The 25,246-nt window shown below is 36.6% G+C and overlaps 1 protein-coding gene across 1 annotated transcript in view; it reads right to left on the reverse strand.

The window, feature by feature from the left end:
• Positions 1-25,246, reverse strand: part of jph3b (junctophilin 3b) — a 79,977-nt gene that overhangs the window by 50,075 nt on the left and 4,656 nt on the right. The gene's annotated exons all lie outside the window — the stretch shown is intronic.

Raw genomic sequence — 25,246 nt, forward strand, 5'->3', positions numbered from 1 at the left:
TATCAACATTTCCTGAAAATGTCATGAAAATCTGTCCATAACCTTTTGAGTTATCTTGCTAACAAACAAACAAACAAACAAACAAACAAACCCCAATGAAAATACAAGAAAAGCACTTGGAGAGCGCAGACCTCCAGCAAGGCGGATCAGTGGGCCCCCATGGGCCCCCTGATCACCACCCAAATTTAATCATTTCTTCCTTGTGCCAGTATCAACATTTCCTGAAAATTTCATTAAAATCCGTCCATGACTTTTTGAGTTTTCTTGCTAACAAACAAACAAACAAACACGCACACACACAAAGCAAAGCAACCACAACACCTCCTGGCGGAGGTAATAACCTTTGCCGTTACACTTCGCAGGTTTGCTAGTTTTTATTAGTTTTCATGTTTTTCTAAATGCTTAGTTGTAGTTTAGTTGTAGTTCAGTTGTAGTTTAGTTGTAGTTCAGTTGTAGTTTAGTTGTAGTTTAGTTGTAGTTTAGTTGTAGTTCAGTTGTAGTTCAGTTGTAGTTCAGTGGTCTCTTTTCTCTTCTTCTCTGTGCTCCTATTCAAATCAATCCCAGACAGGACTCTGCTGCTTTAGTCTCCATGTTTCCAGGTAGAGTGGGGACCAGAAGACGACTGGAAACCACAAGTGAACACAGGTGACCGAGCATTAAATATCATATGGTGCCAGCACAGAAAACTGCTAGAGCGAAATAAATCGATTTCGTATCAATCCGACATTGACAAAAATGAAAATGAAGGGAATTTTATCCATAATTTTTATCCGTTTTAGTTAGTTTTGTAAACACACAATTCAGTTTCAGTTAGTTATGGTTTTCCTTTTAATTCTAGTTTTTATTTATTTCAGTTAATGAAAATGTTTTTTCAATTCTAGTTTTCATCATTTCATTAGTTTTCATTTACGATAATAACCCTGGTAGGTGCAATGTGACAAACATAAATAAATCCAATTTCAAAGAACTGGAATTTTCTGTCAGTGATCTAATGGTTCAGGCTTTACAGGGTTAAAGACCCACAACTATTTTTGCGGCGACTTCCAGGTGAATCTTTCTCAACATGAACCTTTCAGATTCAGATTCAGATTCTTTATTTGTCAAGGTGAAGGTCAAAGTCAGGTTTATTTCTAAAACAAAGCCAAGTGTCCAAAGTGCTGTTCAAGGATGTATGTAAAAATACAAAATATAATACAACTAATAAAAAAATATAGATATAAAAGATAAGATATACTAAAACTGATCAAACAGATACACAATATTAAGATAAATAGTATCTAAAAATACAACCAGAAGATAAAACACAATAGTCAGACACGTGTATTAAATGTTGTTATTTTAAACATTCCCATCATAGATGTGATGCAAAAACTAAATGATAATGCACTGGTCTGTAAAAACACAGATAAAACATGTGTAGACACATCTGGATCAGATTTAGGACCATATAGGAAAGTGGTCTGGATCAGATCCAGATCAGATCCAGGTCACATATGGACACATTTACCTTAGTTTGTCTACTCTTCTCTCAGGGTTTAACCCATCCCCCTGTGTTTAAACATATCTGAGAGCCTCATGGGAACAGTCATCAACCCAGTGACCTACTTTACTGATGGCTTTAATCTGACACAACAGTAAATAAAACACATGAACAACACACTGTAAACACAACAGTAAATAAAACACATGAACAACACACTGTAAACATAACAGTAAATAAAACACATGAACAACACACTGCAAACACAACAGTAAATAAAACACATGAACAACACACTGTAAACACAACAGTAAATAAAACACAACATGACCAACACACTGTAAACACAACAGTAAATAAAACACATGAACAACACACTGTAAACACAACAGTAAATAAAACACATGAACAACACACTGTAAACACAACAGTAAATAAAACACATGAACAACACACTGTAAACACAACAGTAAATAAAACACATGAACAACACACTGTAAACACAACAGTAAATAAAACACATGAACAACACACTGCAAACACAACAGTAAATAAAACACATGAACAACACACTGTAAACACAACAGTAAATAAAACACAACATGACCAACACACTGTAAACACAACAGTAAATAAAACACATGAACAACACACTGTAAACACAACAGTAAATAAAACACATGAACAACACACTGTAAACACAACAGTAAATAAAACACATGAACAACACACTGTAAACACAACAGTAAATAAAACACATGAACAACACACTGTAAACACAACAGTAAATAAAACACAACATGAACAACACACTGTAAACATAAAGGGGCACAACACAGAAGGAGTCTGTTACTGTAAGACAGAACAAACAGAAGGGTTTAGACCAATGTGTATCTGTGAGCAGAACCTGAAACCAGAACCAGAATGTTGTCCTCATTTGTGGACAAGAGTTTCCACAACTTTATACAAAAGAAAAGAAAACTGTCCACCACAAAGGACATTCCATAAAATTTTAAAAACTGCATCTGAAAAAACTGTTGCATCATGATGTTTCCAATATCGGCACTGATTTAATAAAAAACAAACAAAAAAAAGCTGGTACTTTGCTGACATTTCCTGGGTCTGAGGAGGTTAAAGCCATTTTTTATTTTTAAAAAAAGCACACTGACCATAAAATACAGTTGAAACAGTCAGATAATTAAGATTTTTATGCAGCAATGTGAATGAAATTATTAATACACATAGTATTCGTTTAAACATTTATTGAACTTCAAGTGCTGCCCACACAGGTGCCTGATCAAATATCTATCTCAAAAAAAAAAATTAAGGCTGATATCGAATAAAATCAATATATATCGGTCCGATACTACTGCTGCATAATAGTCCATACATCTGCATGTCAGTGAAAAGTAGGGCATCACACGCACACACACACACACACACACACACACACACACACACACACACACACACACACACACACACACACACACACACACACACACACACACAGCAGTGGAAGTGATCCCGTCCCTCTGATGTAACAGCGCTCTGATTCATTCTGTAGCGGACGCACACTCGCTCTAACCAAACTACATGACCATATAAGGAGTGCGACCACGTTCACCGTCTGTGTCGCAATCACACAAACGTTCCTCGTGGGCTCGAGTGTCGGTGAAGCAGGAAGTTCCTGAATGGAGCTAAGTCTTATAATCGGGGGGGGGGGGGCTTAATATCAAATACCACATTAGTCCTGATTTACTGATGCAACAAGATGTTCGAAGCACTCCTGTGGAATTTTTTTGAAATTTTTGTTCAAACCCCCCCCCCCCCGAAAATTACTTTTTTAACTCTGAAAATCCATGTTTTTCGTAACTTTCCCAGCTTCTCCTCTCTTTTGTCCAGTTCAGTGTGTAAATATGTTCATGATGGGACAGTTCATGATCCTGTCAGTGTCACATTATATGGACAGAGTACTGTGGACCAGGAACAGTCTAATGTCAAGGTTATGTTGGAGGTTAAAGGTCACTAAAATGACTAGTTTTTTCAAAAATTCACACCATTCCGACATTTATCAAATATTTCATCAGTTCTGTTCCCTCTGGTTTCCTGGTGGGACCCCCCAGGCCTTTAGTCCTTTAAAGACACAGTACAGACTAAAGATTCAAACATGGACATGCCATCTGAGTGTGGAATCACTAACACTTCATTCATTCATTCATTCATTCATTCATTTTCTGAACCCGCTTTATCCTCACTAGGGTCACGGGGGCGGAGCCTATCCCAGCTACTTACGGGTGAAGGCGGGGTTCACCCTGGACATGTGACCAGTTCATCACAGACTGAACATAGAGAGACAAACAACCACTGTTACATTCACACCTATGGGGGATTTAGATGAACCCATGAACCTATTGGAGCATGTGTTTGGATGGCATTAGAAAATCTGGGCTAAAGTTGAATCTGAAAATTTTCTTGAAATAAGCCCCCCCCCCCCCCATAAACTGATCGTATTCTCGCACACGTTCAACAAACCAACAGACAAAAAGAGGGGAAGGTTGATTTGGATGATACAATAGCGCTCACACACACACACACACACACATATATACACACACACACACACACACAGACGCACAACAACAACACAAACAGCCTGTGTCATAGACAGCTGGCCCAAACATCTGGTCCGGCCTTTGTAACCACGTCAGAACACAGCTGTACGACCATATGAAAAGCAGATCAAAGAACACACACACACACACACACACACACACACACACTGTTAAAACAAACAAACAAAAAAAAACCCAACGAGCAACAGCGTGACAGGATTAGCATTTCAATAAATAGCCACCAGAATGTTTAAAGCAGGGCTGTCAAACATACACCTGTTTTTTTTTTTGTTTTCTAAGACCGGATGTTGTCATTTTCACGGTACCATTGACTGTTTGCATTTTCAGAGTAAATTTTACACTTTGAAAATGCATCCCACAGGCCGGTTTGGCACCTGTTTAATGGTCAGTGTGTCTGTTGGTAATTGGATTTTCTTTTCAAAAACAAAAGAAAAACTAGTTGTTAATTGATTTTCGTTTAAAAACAGAAAAATTAAAATTGAACTGAAACATGGATTTAGCAAAAATAACTAAAATTCTTACTCTCACCAATTGCACATAATTTACTTATTTATTTACTTATTTCTTCAATTTTTCTTGTATTTATGTAGGGATCGATAGATGTTTTAACTTCTTCAAACTTCTTCTTACCTTGGTCTTAGTCCAGAGGTTTGTTTTTTTTTACTTTTATCATAATCATTCTTTTACTGACCCAATTCTGTCTTCTGTTTTTTGTGGGTCACTTCAGGGTCACATTCAGTTCAGACTCAAAACTGATACAAGTTGCATTTAATGTGGAATATGAACCAGCACACAAAAAAACATCAGATTTCACCCCAAAAATCTGAACTGTACATTAAGACCTGCTGTGTGAATGTAGTCTAATGTGAACGTATGAGTAATCTGTGACAGACGGGTGAGCAGATGTGGAAAAGAGGATATGTTACACCTTTAAGAGAAGGTAAAATATCCAACTGAATGCACTATAAGTGTACCAGCCTGTGAGGTTTGGGCTTTTATAGATTTGCTGTAAACATGCAGTGCTTCGGTCTAATTCCTGGGTGGATCAAATATTCAGAGGGGCATTTTCCAGAGTCTGCCTGCCGCTGTCCGTGGTGCTGAAACAGACACTGAACAGCAGGCCATACAGTTGTGCTATTCCTCCAACAGAGCACCTGCTTTTTTGGTTGTTCTTCTTTCTTATGAGGACTCAGGATTAGGGCTGGAATGATTACCGGTATAACGATAAACCGTGGTAAAATTGCAGATGGTTAGTATTACCGTTTAAATTCTAATTATCATGATAACCGTGTTTGATTTGTTCTGCTTTTATGTCAAATATTTGAGTATAGTTACCTCTGCCAAGGAGGTTCTGTTTTTGCCGGTGTTGGTTTGTCTGTCTGTCTGTCTGTCTGTCTGTCTGTCTGTCTGTCTGTCTGTCTGTGTGCAAGATAACTCAAAAAGTTATGGATGGATTTGGATGAAAATTTCAGGAAATGTTGATACTGGCACAAGGAACAAATGATGCTGATTTGGGGGGGGGGGGGTTACTGATCTGCCTTGGTGGAGGTCTGCGCTCTCTGAGTGCTTTTGTTGTTGTTAATTGATTTTCGTTTTAAAATAGAAGAATTATAATTGAATTTCAAGGTGTTTTTCTCTGTTATTGAATTATATCTATAGTACTTCTACTACTGCAAGTAATTACTACTACTACTAGTAATTATATCTATAGTACGTACCTAAAGTACTTTTTGAACATTTTGAGCACAGTTTCAACGATGCCACGATAATAATGATAACCGTGATAATTTTGGTCACAATAACCGTGATATGAAATGTTCATCTGGTTCCATCCCTACTCAGAACGTAGAAAACATAAGCTGCTGCTGTCAGATGAAAAGCTGCGCATTAAGGCTGGCATACGTTTTGACATCATGTAACAGGATGGTTTCCACTACGGACCTGACACAGCTGACAGAGAGAAAAAAAACACAAACAGATATGTGAAAGGCCTGAACCCCAGGCCTACAGTTGAGAGGAGAATCCACTTCACAACTCTCATGCCAAAACGATTTCACTGACTGTGCCCGCAGGCCGAGCAGGAAGCACGTTCCAATCATACGGGCCCGTAATCCCAAAGGGCGGGGCTACCACGGACACAAGGCCGCCGCCAAAGCAAGAGTTAATGTGGACGGATCAAAGCTGCGGAAACATCACAGAGGCACAAAGATCTGATCACACACACGCCAGCCCCCCCCCAGGCTGAATTCATAATTGTCTCTTTAACAAATGCATGCGTTTGTTCTCCGTTTCGAGGTTAAAACCGATCTGACTCTGAGGGTTTTAGTTCCATTCGAAGGATACGACAAGACACAGGATGAAACAGTCAGACTCTTAGGTTGTTTCTACAGAATGAAAGGTTCTGCCGTTTAGAAAACTGTAAGTCAGAGCAGAACGAGCAACAAATCACAATTAGGGATGTAACGATTATCGGTATAACGATAAACCGCCGTAAAATTGCAGATGGTTAGTGTTACTGTTTAAATTCTAATTCTCATGATAACTGTGTTTGATTACCGCACTTTTAGGGGAAAACGCTGATGTAAAGATCTGCTTTTATGTCAAATATTTGAGTTAAGTCTCAATTTATTACAATTTTAATTTTTTATACCAAATATTTGGAACCAATATTCACTTTTAAAGTCTGTGAAAAGGTTCGTTAAGCATCTGTGTGTTATTTATGCAAGAAATTATATACATTTTTCAAATCAGATTTTATATATTTTTTGTGTTTTCTGTCCTTTTGTGTCTTTATAGTAGGTTAAAGTGTAAAAATAATAGACAGATGATATAGATGAAGTTGTGCTGAAAAAACAGATCCCAAACATGGGGATAGTAAACATTTGTTTCTATAGTATATAAAGGCCAAATCAGAAGGACTGAAAAACGGACAAAATAGACTCAGACCACTAAGGGTTAATATGTGAATGTTTCTGACACAGAAGGGACATTGTACCCATTATTTTATTTGTTTTTTTTTTGTTGTTTGTTTGTTGTTGTTTTTTTAATTACAACTTGGTTAAATTCTTTCAGTGTGTGTATCAGTACTTTTTGAAGATTTTGAGCACAATTTCAACAATACCGCGATAATAATGATAACTGTGATATGACATTTACATATTGTTACATCCCTAATCACAACATTAGAAATCTATATTATAAAAGCCAAGTGGTCTGTGTGTGTGTGTGTGTGTGTGTGTGTGTGTATGTGTGTGTGAGTGTGTGTAGGTGTGTGTGTGTGTGTGTATGTGTGTGTGTGAGTGTGTGTGTAGGTGTGTGTGTGTGTGTATGTGTGTGTGAGTGTGTATGTGTGTGTGTGTGTGTGTGTGTGTCGGGCATCACACTAACTCCGTACACAGCTGACTGCTGCAGTTTGTCCTACTTATGTATTTTTGGTCAATGAACATACTGGTGCAAACGGTAAGTCAATAGGACCAATACTTTTCCAGATATTAGTAATTTTGAATATAATATCCTTACAATCCCATTGCTATGCCCAGAACACTTTGGTGGTGACTGCTGGACAAATGCGGTACAACATGCACGGATACACCACAGCATAAAAATACAAATAAAAATAAAAGCATAAATTCTGTGCAATAACCATACAATAAATAAACAGGAAACCATGCAATAAACCTGTGACATGATCAGCATGTGCACAGCTGTAAATAGTGTGTATAGCATTCTTGATTTGTGTTTATCTTGATTTTGCTCTTCTATGCTTTTGTACTTTGCTGCTGTTAACCTGGAATTTCACACTATGTCCACTGGGTACATTCTATGCAGATGTAAGTTCTATACATAAATGGACAGAATGAGTTTAAAGAAAATAAAGTGCATGAGTACGTGGACATTTCAGTGTGAGCTAAAGCAAAATATCAGTTCACTTTTCCTGTAACATGTCACTGTTCAGACCTTACGTAAAAACTTTTATTTACTCTTTACCATGAGTCTATATTATTGCTCTGCAGAACGTTTTACTATATTACACACCAAAATTTCGACCTGTGAATCAGTGCAGTGACTAAAGGAAAAGCACAGAAAGAACGAGCGACTGTGAAGGAGTTCTTTTATGAATTATTTATTCATGTGCTGTTTCACCACGTCAGCGCTCACATGTCTGTGTTTGCATATGTGAGAAAGATGGAGATGGACGCTGAAGAACAAGGCGTCAACCTTCTAAAGCCTACAATGGATGAGAGAGAAAAGGTTCGACCTGCAGCCTCGTCAGTGCAGTTTCATAATTACTGCTTTACTAACGAGGTTTACACTGTCAGGGACCGACAGTAAAGGGTATAGACCCGAAAAAAACCCCAGTCCTCTGCTGGGTCAAAACACGGTATTCGAAATCTCTCTGATGGGACATTTTAGAGACAATATGACAGATTAGTGTTTCTAAATGACCCACATTTTTACTTTTCAATTCATTTTTGCTTTAGTTGGACCATAAGGGATTATCCAAAACAAGGAGCGACTTTATATTGAAAAAAATGTTGGAACAGCGATCAATTAAAGTTCGTTCTCTGACGGGACATGACTGTGTTCGGACCCTGCTATATAATAAAGCAAATAAATACAATGTACAAAAGATGTGAACTTAATTTTGGATGATCAATATGAACCAAGTTTGAGCTTGACTGGCCGACTGTTTCTTTAATAATGTCCAAAATACAGATTTTTCAACAGAAGCTCCCCCCACCATTTGGAAAAACACCCCCCGGTGTCCAAATATGACATCATGTAAACTCAAGGTAGTGCCATGAAGACAGAGAACTGTTAGACAATAAATATGAACTCAGTTAGAGCTCCGTGGACCTGATAGTGTCAGAATAATGGTCAGAACCCATTTAAGCCCAAAACTCCATCTATAAACGACACAATGTACAAAAGACACCAACTTCATTTTGGATGATCCATATGAACCAAATCTGAGTTTGATTTTCCTACTATATCTATTAACAATGTCCAAAAAACACTGATTTTTCAACAGAAGCGCCCCCATTTGGACAAATAATAATAGTCATGGGACACCCCAATCCAACAGGGTTCTTCCACTAGGGGTCACCCATGTCGGTGCTAAAGGGGAATGTTGTAGTGCTCCAGACCATTTTCTGCTGTGTCGGTCTCGTCTTGGACTTCACCCTTCAAAGATTCGGTCTTGACTCGGTCTCGGACCACAGCGGGAGGAGAGGGACTTGTAATTTCAGAGTGAGTCCTCAAGACCAACAGAATGTTTTTATGTTCATGTTCCAAAATCAGCCCCTCCAAATAAAATTTTAGAGTTATCTGGCTAACAGACAAACAAACAAACAAACAAACAAACAGACAAACACCGATGAAAACATAACCTCCTCAGCGGAGGTAAAAAAAAAAAAACCATATGGAATGTTGGTGGGCATTATTTGAAAGCATATCCCATGGTGCAACGCAAAGGTCCTGTGTTCAGTGAGTGTCAGTGACTTCACTTCAGTTTCTGGTACAATCACAGAGCGGAGACAAGATGAGCGACCGGTCCAAACTGACTTGTTTTTGTGGTCTTAGTCTCAACTCGGTCTCGACTCCTGAAAAACTCAGCCTCGAAAACCTACGAAATCAATTTATTTCGCTCTAGCAATTTTAGCTAGCGGCACCATACGACACTTTTTGCTCCGTCACTTGTGTTCACTTGTGGTTTCCAGTCGTCTTCTGGTCCCCACTCTACCTGGAAACATGGAGACGAACGCAGCAGAGTCCTGTCTGGGATTGATTTGAATAGGAGCACAGAGAAGAAGAGAAAAGAGACCACTGAACTACAACTGAACTAAAACTAAGCATTTAGAAAAAAAGGAAAACTAATCAAAACTAGCAAACCTGCTCTAAAAACAAATTAAAATGAACTGAATTAGAGAAAAAAAAAGTCCAAACTAAATAAAACTAAACAAGAATGAAAAATCCAAAACTATTCGAACCTTGGTTCAGGGTAAAACCATAATACCATATAAACTCCATTTCGGGGTTATAATAATGCAGAAATGCAGATGAGTTTCAGTGAGTTGCAGCGTTTCCCCGTTGAATCTGCTTCCCGGGTAAACTCTGTCATTAGTATGTCCGCTCTGTAGTGTATTAGTGGTAGAGCAGGGCAGACTTCCAAGACAGATATTTGGAATTTTCATGTTTCAGACGGCGCATGGCTAATCCTCACTCCAAACATCAAACCGTTGCATAAGCTAAAGCCTGCACTAGGGTTGTTGTGTAGTGGAGGATGTTCGCATTAGCGACTGCCGAAAAAAAAAAAAAAAAAAAAAAAAGGGGCCAAATTACTAAAGTGTACGTGTACAAAATGTACAAATGCTGCCGCGTCTTTAGAAACAGAATCCTGATGCTGCTGAAGTCACACATGCCACTTTATTTCACTGCTGCTGCATAAACCATCACTTTAACTGTACTGGTGCTGCACACTGTGGACTTCTGCACATAGTAAGAGTTATTTTATTAATGTTTATTTCTTTTTCATATTTTATGGTAGTTTTTCTTCCACCTCAGTGGTTCTCAAACTTTTTACACTGGAGTACCCCTTGAAATAAACTTTTTAATCCAAGTACCCCCAACTTTCACTCCAGCGTTTTTGATTTAACACCAGGAACATGCATTAGACTGGACTAACAAGTGACAGAGACCAGCGGCGGCTGCTCGTCTTTCAGACAGGGGAAGCTCATTGTCGGCTCATTGTCAAGTTATTTAAACATAAATTCATCCTCCGTTCCTTTTTAAGAAAATGGTCAGTGACCTTATCGTACCAAGTAAACAAGAACATGTTGAAATTATGTTAAATTGAAACAAGGAAGTACAATGAGTGTGTTTTCTTTCCAGGTCAGTAAATGAACAGTTCATTTGGTTTCTCTGATTTCACAGCAGAATGTGTGACAGTATTAAACTGAAGGAGCAGATGTGAAAACAGCTGTCAATCAAACAGGATTCAGCCTTTGGACTGATCCTCCAATCAGCACTCGGAAGCTCAGCGTCCGGCCCGGCCGAGCTCCGCCCACAGCTCCATTCACCCCCAGAGATGCTAAGTGTCCAGGGGCGGGACAACATGGTGTCATTTATCCAATTAGCGTCCAGTTTAGAGTCAGTTTAAAGCAGTTCCACTCAGTCCCATTGAAGTGCATGGACGCTGAGCGTCTACGGACAAATGCACTGAGCAGAGATGGAGGAGAAAACACAGACACGGGAATGGAGGAGAAGTGAACAACATCCAGTCCACTGATTTGGGATAAAACTGATTCTGAACCAACTGGTCTGAGAGATGAACGTGTTCCAACACATTTGGAGTCAATGAAATGTCAACATAACTGAACAGATTTGAGCATTTAATTGGAGTCATTTTAGGGGAAGCTGAGCTTCCACTGCAGTCTGACAGAAAACACCTCTGACACAGCCACAGCTGAAAAGGAGGTTGGAGTGCTCAAAACTTGGTCTGATGTCAATAAATTAACAAATCTCTTAATATAAAGAAAACTAAATGTATGGTATTTATATGGAAATGTTCAGGGAACTGTTGGAAAATGAAGAATTCCACTTAAAAAAAGCAAAACATCACTGCTTTAATTAAGAGGCCCAGTTTAAGCCTTTCCCACAAATAAAATATAAAACGTTTTTCCAGGATGGATCACACAGAGGATGAGTTAACAGATATGTCTTAGTCATGACAAAAACAGAACCCCCCCCCCCAAACCGACGGTACAGATACTGTACACCGGCCCAGATTGCAGGCGGATGAGTGAAACTATGGTAAAATCTCCAAACACTGAAACCAAAAGCGAAGCCAGTTCAAAGCTAAACTGCTGCTGCATAAATCACAGTGTGGGTCCGTTATCCGTTTAAGAGATTTTGCTTGGGACATGTTTTTTTTTCTGTCTGAGTCTTTCAGATTTCAATTGGAGGATTATTTATCTCCCCCCCCGAAAAAAAAAAAACAAAAAAAACACATTTCAGAAAACAGCCTGTGATCACACAGTGCTGATGTGAAAACGACCACACTTATGTTCTGGAATGATGTCATGGTTGTTTTGATGACCTTGTCGTTTATCGCAGGTGTACGCTTTTCGACAGATACAAAAGAGCTGCCTCCGAACAATGGATGAAAGGACCCAAACGCAGAAATATCTAAATGAGGCTCAAACATAACAAATACGATGCAGGAAATACTGAGAAAATACACAAACAACTTGGACAATAAGAATTTAATGCACACACACACACACACACACACACACTCAGATCACAACCAAGGTTCTATTAGTTTTGGATTTTTACCAAGGTTTACTGAGGTTATGTTTTTGCCAGAGTTGGTTTGTTTGTTCAAAAAGTTCTGGACAGATTTTCATGAAATTTTCAGGAAATGTTGATACTGGCACAAGGAACAAATGATGATGATGTGTTGGTGTGGGGGCAGATCTTCCTTGGCAGAGGTCTACGCTCTCCGAGTGCCTTTCTAGTTCATTCCCTCTGCCAAGAGGTATTGTGATTACTTTGCTTTGTGTGTTTGTTTGTTTTTTAGCAACTTCAGTGTAAAACTCTTCCCCCCATCTTTCCCAGATCTTCCCCACAGATAGGCCTAGGCCCTGGGACCAGCCCAGTACATTCTGGTCCCAGTAGGACAAAGTTCAAGGTCACAGCAAGGTCACAACATCTACAGTTTTCCATCTGTCATCATTGAGACATTTTCCAAAATTCATCCAAAATTCAAAATGACTCCGATTCTCCTCCAGTTGGATCCACCTGTAGCTTAGAACAATCTCTTGTATCTGGAACTAAATTGTCCACATCCACTGTGGAATGTGGACTCTGTGGACATTTACATTGAACATTGAAAATCTCATTTCCCACACATTTAAAATTAGAACTCAACAAATATTGATGGGAATTGAATCTAATTGGACAGACACATGACTGGGACCAGATTCAACTGTTTCTGCTGTATGGAACAACCTGGAAACTGTTGAATTTAAACAGAAATAGTCGATCCACACATGCACACTGTTCAGGGTGTTTGGCAGAGGTTTGTGTTCTCTGAACACTGGTTATAGTTTAGTTTTATTTAGTTTTGACTTTTTTTTTCTCTAATTCAGTTCGTTTTAATTTGTTTTTAGAGCAGGTTTGCTAGTTTTTATTAGTTTTCATTTTTTTTCTGAATGCTTAGTTTTAGTTTAGTTTTAGTTTAATCGTCTCTTTTCTCTTCTTCTCTGTCGTCGTATTCAAATAAATCCCAGACAGGACTCTGCTGCTTTCTCCCAACTTTAGTCTCCATGTTTCCAGGTAGAGTGGGGACCAGAAGATGACTGGAAACCACAAGTGACGGACCAAAAAGTGTCATACGGTGCCGCTAGCTAAAACTGCTTTAATGAAATAAACCTATTTTGTATCAATCCGACATTGACAAAGACGAAAACGAAGGGAATTTTATCCATCATTTTTATCCATTTTAGTTAGTTTTGTAAACACACAATACAGTTTCAGTTAGTTATCGTTTTTTTCTTGTAATTATAGTTTTTATTTATTTCAGTTAACGAAAATGTTTTTTCAATTCTAGTTTTTGTCATTTCGTTAGTTTTCGTTAATGATAATAACCTTGATCACAACACTGTCCTTATTGAGACATAAAATAAAACTGTCTTCTTATTAATGTCCAAAAGGAAACCTCCTGGAATACATGAGACTAGATAATGATAGTGTTATTTATACTTTTCAAATGTGTAAAAAACACTAAAATTGCATTTAGTATTTTCTATAGTATAATAGTATACATTTCTTTTTGTGTTTTGGTTTTGGTTTTATTGGCGCTTGTTTTATTGTGTTTTTTTATGTACAAAATAAAACATTAATTCATTCATTTATTCATTCATTCATTCATTCATTCATTCAGAGACACTTGATTTCACCCACGTTACTTAAAAAAAAAAAATGTGAGAAAATAAAAAGTAAAGTCTGTAGAAAGCAATATGTGCTGCAGTCGGTCATCGTTTTAACTACATTTACTTCTACAGTAAATCTTCAGCAGAATGGTAGACCCCAAGTCCAGTATTCCAGAACAGGAGAGGTTAAAGCCATGTTTTTCAACCTTGGGGTTGGGACCCCTCATGGGGTCACCTGGAATTCAAACGGAGTCGCCTGAAATTTCTAGTAATTGATAAAAAGAAAAAAAAAAAAATTACTGATAAAGACATTTTTTAATGATTCAATGTATATCTCATTTATAATTAAAACCCCACACTTTTCCAAATAATAAAGTTCAAATAAAATGCAGGATATAATATTTGAAAGGGTGTATCTTGATTGACCTGATCATGTGACCGCATGTTTTACTACGCTTCAACCTGCCCGGACACAGTCGCAGATGAAAATGGGACCGAACAGAGTATATGTGTGTATATACCACATTAAATAGTCTAAATGTCCTCTAAAATTAACGTTTATTTACGACATAGTATAGCAAACTATTACATGATCAAAAACAAATTCATTTTAGCAAAAAAAATTGTCTCCATTTTGAATGTCTGGGGTCGTCAGAAGTGTGTGGTGTTAAAATGGGGTCACAAGCCAAAAAAGGTCGCGAACCACTGGGTTAAAGGTTAAAGGTTAACTCACTTTATTTTCCCCCGAGGGAAATTCAGTCTCCATCCTAATACCCACATAGTACCCAGCATTAGCATTAGCAATTAGCAATTAGGAGCAGTGAGCTGCCACCAAAGGTGCTCTTGGACTAACTCCAGATCTTCATCAGCGTTGTGTTACGAGCACCGACAGGAGAATTTATTTTATAAAGCTAAGTGTGTGTGTCTCAGACATCACACTAAACCCGTACAGAACTGACTGCTGCAGTTTGTCATACTTATGTATTTTTGGTCAATGAACAGACTGTGAAAATGGCAAGTTGACCGGACCAATATTTTGGGAGATATCAGTAATTTTTAATACAATATCCTTTCAATCACGTATCTCTGGTCAGAACGTTTTGGCGGTAACTGCTGGACAAATGTGGTACAGCATGAACGAATACACAACAGCATAAAAACGACCACATGTTGAACCTGTGGATCCACCCGGGTCAACGCACTAGTTAACATATACAGGGTTATTCAAACTGAATGAACCAATTTCATTACGCAATATTTTAATAAGGAAAAGCAACAGAAAACTCCAGCCAAATCACAAGTATTAGACTCCCGGGGGGGCAGAGCTTTTTCTATCGCAGCTCTTCCTCCCACCTTCTATCTGACACTGCTCCGACCTCAACACCTTTAAATCCCTTTTAAAAACTCATTTATTTAAGATTGCTTTTAATGTTTAATTTTAACGTTGAATTGTTTTGTAATCGTACCCGTGCCTTTGCACCTGCTTTTATATCTGTTTTTAATGTATTTGGTTTTTGTTTTTATCTTCTGTATGTAAAGTGTCTTTGAGTTCTATGAAAAGCACTACACACATTGTAAATAACTCTCAGCAGAATTTGCTAAATTCACTTCTGTAACTGTGTCTCGGTGTATTGCTTTTATTTTGGCTATGTAACGGGTAACTTCCGGTTTGGACGTTGCAGACTTTTATTTTGAAGAGCAACTTCCTATCTGAACATCAGAAGGAGAAAAAAACGGTTAAAAACGGCAAAAGAGAGTTCAAACACAGAGTCAGTTCATTGTTTTGTATTAACTGCTCCTCTGAAGAGGCACAAGGTATGTTTGTGTTAAATGTAGAGATGTTATTGAATATTTTGTGTCTCTCACTAGTTTATTAATTTGTCATTTACGCTAATGAGCTAAGCTAACATTTACTGCTAGTTTTCAGTCAAGCTAATCCTCAGAGTTCTTTTGCTAAAGTGAAATGTATGTGCTTTGTAATTACACGTTTTTTGTGTGTTCTTTAGCTGTTACTGTTGATTTAAGGATTTATACTGCGGTCCAGTCCACCCGTAACTCGTGTTTTTCCAAACTTCTACTGGTGCAAATGCACTGGAATGTCAGTCAAACCTGTGACTTCCACCTGTGAACTTTTTCTTTTTTTCCAACTTCATTAACAACATTTGAGTATACAGTTCAACATTTTAAACAAACAACAAGATGTCAAAAGGGAAAAAGCATTTGAACAAGTAAGTATATTGTATAAGTTTAAGAAAATAATGCATAGATTTAAAAAAAAAAAAAAAAAAAAAAAAAAAAAATACAAAGCATAATATATAAATAATAGTAAAAAAAAAAAAAAAGAAAAAAGAAAAAATAATAATTCTACAAATATAAATAAATAAATAAATGCAACAGCAAGTTCAGTCAGTATTAAAAATTTGTTTATAAATAGCCAAGGTATTAGTGCTTTTTTTTTTTTTTTTTTTTTATTATAAATGAGGTCTAAAGATTTAATATAAATTCCAATTTCTAAGAGGAAGATTTGAAATTTGGGAGTGTTTTAGTATATTTCTTTTTATGTATATGAAATTTTCCAAATAATATGAATAAATTTACAGTAAATTCTAGATTGTTAGTATCATGTATAAAATAAGTAATTACATTTTGGGATGTTATATTTATTTTCTTGTTACTTTTAGATATGATATAATTTTCCATTTTGGACCAAAAATTAGAAGAATGTTCACATAAAAAGAATAAGTGTCGAGTAGTTTCAGATTCAGATTGACAAAAGTTGCATATTTCTTCCACATCATAAAATCGACACAAAATAGCATTGGAGGGATATATGTCATGTAAAATTTTGAGATGTAAAATTCTAATTTTGTTTGTAATACAGTATTTATATGGTAATGTCCATGCTTTTGACCACTCAATTTTAGAAAAAGTTGAATTCCATACTGCTTTACCTCTGGGGGAAATTTTCCTCTCTTCATTCAATGCATTGCATGTATGTCTGTTATTACAGCTTGAACTAAAAATATTAATGCCATTAATCAATAAACAAGGTTTATTTGTCTGTGATGTTAGTTACTTCCACCTGTGAACTCGTACTAGATCCATGTTCTCCCAGTTACGAGTTCTGACAGCAATGGCGCCCCCCCATGGATGTGGTGTTTATGTAGATTATTTATTAAAGCAAGGTATTGCTCTGATATTAGTTATCTGCAAATGTTCTGCATAATCAGCAGCTACTCTTGAGTTAGCTAGTTTTCAGTCCATTGAGTGCAAGAATAAATTAATACCAAATACGAATCCAAATATACAAATGATGTAACATTAAAGGTAGAACAGCTTCTCTTGCCTTATGCACCATTTTTCCTCCTCTGTTTCCCTCAATTAAGCAAAGAACAAATCCCTCTGGGATAGAAATGACTGTAAATGAATGTAATGTACAGTCCACCATGCTGGTTTGTTTACGTCTAACTCCCATAATTCCTTTCGCTCAGGCAGTTTGGCGTAACTTGCCTGGAACATTACAAACTCGTAAGTCATGGTTTGAAGTTGTGAGTTACGGGCTCAAAAACTGGCCTGGAACGCAGCATTAGTGCCACTAAACCTAAAAAAATCACCAGTAAAGTGTCATCCTTCATTTGGGGGGGGTATGCCACACAAATAAAATGTATTATTATTATTATAATTATTATTATTATTATTATTATTATTATCATTACTCACAATCTACTTTTATTTCCTGTCTTCCAAGTGTTCAATGTGTCCACCACCTGCAGCACGGACATCAGCGCCATGAGAGAATTCCACCCAGATGTGTATTAGCATATCACCATCCACTGAGTTGATCGCTGTTGTTATTCAATGTTTAAGGTCATCCAGGTTAGTGGGTAGCGGTGGAACATAAATGTGATCTTTTATGTATCACCACAAGAAAAAAATTACACACAGTGAGGTCTGGGGATCTCACAGGCCAAGCACAAAGAGCAAAGTCTGGGCCCCCTTCAGACCAATCCATCACTGGGACACTTTTTCATTTAAAAAAAACTCAAACTTAGAAAACTTCTCTTTCGCTTTTCCATCGACCCTCAAATTGCGCAAATATAACTTGCACAGAAAAATTTACTTAATGGAAAAACGACAATTTTGCCAAAAGTCTCATTTTTTGATTAAAAATTTTGCCCTGATTAGAGGTGGTTTTTCAGACGTAGCGCAAATGGCATATCAGGCAAAACTGCAATGGAAAAACCTTTTTTCACAACTACAGTCTGGTGAATTAAAAAAAAAAAAACAAAACGGATGTTGACGCACGTTACAACAAGAGAAGCAGAAGAAACGTGGGTATGTGTGGACACACCAGGAAACGCAATCATTTTAGAATTTAGTACGAGACAGAGATATATAATAATAATGAATATATCTGTAAATCAACACCGTATTTATGTTTGTCACCATGTTTATGGAATGACTTCTCGTGTCATCTCGCGATAATAAATATACAAATCATCGCATTTGTGATTTAATGGAAAAAACAAAATTACGCACTTGTTTTGTCGACATTTAGTAAATATTGGTAAAGTTTTGTGCAGATGTCCAATGGAAAAGCAACTAATATTGTCAATTAAGGTTTATTAACTGATTCATAATAGTCGCTTTTCCATTGTCCCTCAAATTGCACAAATATAACTTGCACATAAAAATTTACCTAATGGAAAAACGACAATTTCGCCAAAAGTCACATGTTTCAGTTAAAAGTTTCTGCGCTGGCAAGAGGTGGTTTTTTGGGTGTAGCGCAAATGGTATATCACACAAAACTGCAATGGAAAGACTTTTTTTTGCAACTCAGGTGTCAGGTGAATTAAAAAAAAAAAAAAGGATGTTGACGGACATTACAACAAGCGAAGAAGAAACGTGTGGGTATGTGTGGGCACACCAGGAAACCCCACTGTGTTTTAATTTAGTACAAGATAGAAGGGTAATATATAATGATAATGAAAATATCTGTAAATCAACACCATATTTACGTTCGTTGCCATGTTTATGGAATGACCTCTTGTGTCATCTCGCGATAATAAATAAACAAATCATCGCATTTGTGATTTTATGGAAAAACTGACATTACGCACTCCTGTTTTTTTCGACATTTAGTAAATATGGGTAAAGTTTTGCACAGATGTCCAATGGAAAAGTGACTAGTGACAGTAAAAGCCTATTCTATTCTATTCTATTCTATTCTAATATAAAAGTCGAGTACAAAGTAACCCTTGAACTCTCGTGCAGCTCCTTCTACCCACGCATGTCTCGTTCTCCGTTAATGTACTGATACATAAGACGACGTTTGTACAATGTTATATCAAAGTAGGTAATTTCCACAAACTACATGACAGATGAAGTGGCTGCTTTTCCAAGCAATCAACAGCTCTTTCCCACTTTTTTCCATTTTCACACTCAGTAGTTGTAACCACGGTAACTTGCACTGGTTGGGATGTCATGCCTATCCTCCAATGGGATGAATGTTGGTTAAACTAGTGTGAAAATAACTCTGATGCGATATGTGATCATGATCATAGAAGCGTTTAGACACTTTATGAAGACACACTGAACAGGATTTTATCATTTTTCTGTGTCTCGTTGGTTTTTAACCCTCAAAGACTTTGGACAGTTTTACTTCTTTTATTCTATTATAATGTCTAAAGCCCATGACCTTATGTTCCTCTACCGTCTACAGGAAATGTTTGAGCCCAGGCAAAGGAATTACAATTTAAGGGGAACTGAAATCTACAAGAAAATTAAGTGTAGAACAAACATAAAAAATCAGTGTATCTGTTAGAGGGTGCATCTGTGGAATAATCTGAAGCAAAACTTTAAAATGTCTTCTTCAATTCTTCAATCTTCAATCGTTTGTAAAAATATTCATGACCTCCATGGCTTTAGTGCTCTTTCCTTGAAAATGACAACATCCGGTCTCAGAAAATGAAAAAAAAAAACCAGGCGTTTTTGCTCTATTTTTCCATTTCTGTTGGGTAGTAACTTTCTGTTTTGTTATTAGGAAGAGGAAATGAAAATCAATCTGTTTTTTAAATTTGATTCGTCTGTTTTGACACTAAAAAAAAAAAAAAAAACGCCTTGAAATTCTATTCTAATTCTTCTATTTTAAAACAAAACTCAATTAACCACTAGTTGCCTCTGCCAGGAGGTATTGTGATCACTTTGCTTTGTGTGTTTGTTTGTTTGTGTGTGTGTTTGTTTGTTAGCAAGATAACTCAAAAAGTTATGGATGGATTTTCATGAAATTTTCAGGAAATGTTGATACTGGCACAAGGAAGAAATGATTACATTTTGGTGGTGATCGGGGGGGGGGGGGGGGGCAGATCTGTCTTGGCGGAGGTCTGCGCTCTCTGAGGGCTTTTCAAGTTTTTCTTTTGTTTCTGAAAAGATGATCCAAGTACCAGCAGATTCACTGAACACAAACCCATCGTTCATAAGAATCTTTGTGACCTCAATGGTATCACCGCTTTTTCCTTGAAAATGAAAACATTCTCAGAAAATGCAAAAAAAAAAAAAAAAAAAAAAAAAACGGGCGTTTTTGGTTTTGTTTTGTTTTTTTCTGTCAACTAGTAACTTTCTTTTTTGTTGTTAGAAAGAGAAAACAAAATTCAATCCATTTTTTAAAAAATATGGTTTATCTGTTTTGACATTGAAAAAGAAAAATGCTTTAAAATTAAATTTTAATTCTTCTATTGTAAAATGAAAATCAATTAACCACTAGTTTCTCTTTTGTTTCTGAAAATAAAACCCAATTACCAATAGATCCACTGATCCCCCAGAGGGTACTTTAAATGTTTTGCATTAAATGTCCTTTAATGTATGCATGTATTTTATGTGCCTCCTGAACTAAACTGACTGGCACCCCCCTGGTTTGTGTCGCTGCTGGATGTGTCTAAACATGAAAAGTGAATTAGTTGTGTCAGCTTATGTAAGATGGGAGGAAGTGGAATAATTACTGCACTAACAGCAGCCTTCAGCGTCCACTAATGTGCTACTGTATGTTCAAGTCGGACAATTACATTATTGTAGCTTCTTTGCCAACAGCCCAGGGGGGTGGGGGGGTAGAAGGAGGACTGATGAGAGCTGTTACGGCCTGTGTGTAATGAAGTATCTGTGATCAGCTGTTCCGTGACAGGAATCACTCACGTCCTGCTTCAGCATCTTAATAAAGTCTTTGTATATCGTGAAACATGGGGCTTTTAAGTCGGTGTGTGGCAATTAGCTAGCTAGACACAATAAGTGCTGCTGCTGTTATGGAAGCGCACTGTAATCTGGGCCTTTGTGACTCACTTCATGTCTCACTAAAATGATTACTGAATTACTCTTTTCATTCTCCTCTTCTTCTCTCTCTCCCTCTCTCTGGGTTTGTGTGTGTGTGTGTGCTCTTGGTAATCAGTCAGCTTAGCTCTTCATCTCAGTAAACACCATTAGCCCGGAAGGCCGAGCCAGCCAATCAGAGCCCTGGTAGAGTCGGGCCGGGCGTCCAATAGCGTCGAGGAGCAATCGAGTCCCTCGTGACACGCTGACCTGCTGCATGTCGGTGAGCGTTGCTATGGAAACCCTACTGTACAGAGAAGAGGCTCGGTGGAAATGCAGCAGAGAGCGAGGGAGGAAAGCGAGAAGGTGGTGGGAGGATAGAAGGAAAAGAGACAGAGAGAGAGAGAGATGTTGGCAAACGTAGGAGAAGAATGAAAAAGCCGTGATATGAAAGAAAGAGGAGGAGTGTTTCCTCGAAATGTGGCATCAGGTGTAATTAGAGGGAAGAGTGGGTTGGATCTGAAGCATCTGCAAAGGTTCGGTCCTGACTCGGATCGGTTCAGACATGACAGAGCCCCGGGGTTGTAAAGGTAGACCATCAGCTCCAATCAGAGCCCTAATCAGTGTCACATGACCGCTTTAAAGGACCGTGACCTCTGCTAAAGGGGTTTGGACACTTGAACATCACACACAACAAATAAGTGACTTTGGTTTCACATTCAGAGTCTGTTTATGTAACGACAAATGTTTAACGACCGCTGGATTAAAGGGTCATACTTATATAAATATATTTATATAGTAGTAGTAGTAGTAGTAGTAGTAATAATAATAATAGTAGTAGTAGTAGTAATAATTGTGGTGGTAGTAGTAGTAAAAATAATAGTGGTAGTAGTAGTAGTGGTAGTGGTAGTAGGTTCTGTTGGGTTTCTGTAAATTGACTTAGAGTCTGGTTTTGACCAACTCTATATATAAAATGTCAAGAGATAACTTTTTTGTGATCTGGCGCTATATAAATAAAATGTGACTGATTGAGTGATTTAATTGGTTTTCCCCTGTAAGTCGCTTTGGAAAAAAGCGTCTGCCAAATGCGTAAACATAAATGCGTAAACATAGTAGTAGTAATAAGAGTAGTAGTATTAGTAGTAGTATTAGTAGTAATAATAGTAGTAGTAGTATTAGTAGTAGTAGGACTAGTAATAGTAGTAATAATAGTAGTAGTAGTAGTAATACTGGTAGTAGTAATAATAATTAAAGTAGTACTAGTAATAGTAATAATAGTGGTAGTAGTAGTAATAATAATTATAGTAGTACTAGTAATAGTAATAATAGTGGTAGTAATAGTAGTAGTAGTACTAGTAATAGTGGTAGTAGTTGTCATAGTAGTAGTAGTAATAGTAATAGTAGTACTAGTAATAGTAATAATAGTGGTAGTAGTAGTACTAGTAATAGTAATAATAGTGGTAGTAGTAGTAATAGTAGGAGTAATAATAGTGGTAGTAGTAATTCTGAGACTCCATCTCTCTGAACACCTGGTATTTACAGAGAATAGTCTAATATATTTCTGTAACATATTTCATTCTTCATAGTTTCATGGATAAAATGACATTAAAGAACCCTGGAATCCTTGGTCTGTTAGTGACAAAAGTTTCCTAATGTATAACTGAAGCCTCTCATGTGTTTTCAGTCTAATATGACAGATCATATCCTCTAACTTTCAATGATAGGCCTGATATTAGCAACTCCAACCTCCTTTCACACACACATACACACATTATATAACAATGTTGGTAATTGTTAATGCGGCTAAATTCGTAGGTGGTGTCAAAACCTTGCCTCAGTAAAATGAACAAAAAGAATAAAAAAAAAAAAAAAAAAAAAAAAAAAGACAAAATCAGCAACAAGAACAAAATAAACCACAAACTGAACACAATTGAAGAAATTTGTAGAAATAATTGATGTAAAATACAGTTCTTCATCTTTTCATGGTCATCAGATGTGACCATGTTTGGATGTTCAAAGGCTCCATAGTTACCGTGGAAACACAGTCATCTTCTACAACATTGATTCCCCAGTCAAACCCATGGAGTTGAATCAATGACAGTGGATGGACACACTGGGTTTAGGTTCAGTTAATGACAGATTGGACTGAAAAAGACACTGTTTATTCAGTTTGATCTGTTTCTGATAGAAGAACCATCAACTTTAAGGATGAGCTTTATGAAAATCTACATGATCAGTGAATTAAATATAGAAAACTACATGATTTTCACTGAAAAAAAAAGGAAAATACAGAGGATAATATTATAATAAATAGTGATAAATCACTTAAGGTTAAATGGAGAGAAAAATTCATTGTTTTTGGTCAATACACAGACTAGTGACAACAGTAAGTTGATAGGTCCAATATTTTGTCCGATATCAGTAATTTTGAATACAATATCCTTACAATTACGTTGCTATGACCATGACAGTTGACAGGAAGGGCAGTATCACACTGCATGATGGGAAATGAAGTTAAAAAATAGAAACAACACATTTACTAACCTCAGTCCCTAGATATCGGTATTAATATATTAATTGTTGTTGAAATTTTAAAGAATGAGTGATCAAACAAGATGTTAAAATGTGCAACAAAAAAAAAATGTTAAAAACACACAAAGATGTTAAAATGTGCAAAAAAAGATGATAAAAACACACAAAGATGTTAAAATGTGCAAAAAAATGTTAAAAACACAAAGATGTTAAAATGCATTAAAAAATGTTAAAAACACACAAAGATGTTAAAATTTGCAAAAAAAAATGTTAAAAACACACAAAGATGTTAAAATGTGCAAAAAAAGATGATAAAAACACAAAGATGTTAAAATGTGTAAAAAAAAAAATTTGTTAAAAACACACAAAGATGTTAAAAGAGATGTTAAAAACACACAAAGATGTTAAGATGTGTTAAAAGAGATGTTAAAACACACACAGATGTTAAAATGTATTTAAAAATCTGTTAAAAACACACAAAGATGTTAAAATGTGCAAAAAAATGTTAAAAACACAAAGATGTTGAAATGCATAAAAAAATGTTAAAAACACAAAGATGTTAAAATTTGCAAAAAAAAAAAAAAAAAGTTAAAAACACAAAGATGTTAAAAACACATGAAAATGTTAAGTCATGTTAAAAGAGATGTTAATACACAGATATACACACATACACAGTTGTTAAAATGTGCAAAAAAAATGCTGAAAACACACAAAGATGTTAAAAAGATGTTAAAAACAGAAAGATGTTAAAAAACACAAAGATGTTAAAATGTGTAAAAGAAAAAAAAAAAGTTAAAAACATACACAGATGTTAACATTTGTTTTAAAATAGATATTTAAGCCCATACACAGATAAAAGTGTATAAAATGTTTAAAAAATATATGTTCAAGAACATACAAACATTTTTAATGTTTAAGAAATAAAGATGTTTATATAAACTGTATTGTTGAGACTTTTTTTAAGCCTGTATGGAACATACAAAGCAACAACAATAATAATGATAATAATAGTTATAATAATGGGGGGGGGGGCTCTGCTTCTTTTGAGTTCTCTCTATCCCACACTTTGAAAACCCCTCAGTTACTTACTTAGTTAGTTACTTCCTTAGTTACTTAGTTGGCTCATCTGTGTGGAGGCATGCAAACGGTTCCTGGGTTTATTAAAAATGTTGGCTTGACTTTGACTTGTATGTCATTTATAAAAACAGACAAATGCAGACGGTTCCAATAAGGACACCGTGTTCTGTGGGAGCTCGATAAACAGTCAGAACTAGGCCAATGTGTGCTGCGTTTACAGTAGGTGGCTTCAAACGCTTCACACACACTCCGTCCCTCCACTGGCGTTTCTTTCTTATCAGCTTATT

This window comes from Sphaeramia orbicularis, chromosome 6, assembly GCF_902148855.1.
Source record: "Sphaeramia orbicularis chromosome 6, fSphaOr1.1, whole genome shotgun sequence".
Lineage (NCBI taxonomy): Eukaryota > Metazoa > Chordata > Actinopteri > Kurtiformes > Apogonidae > Sphaeramia > Sphaeramia orbicularis.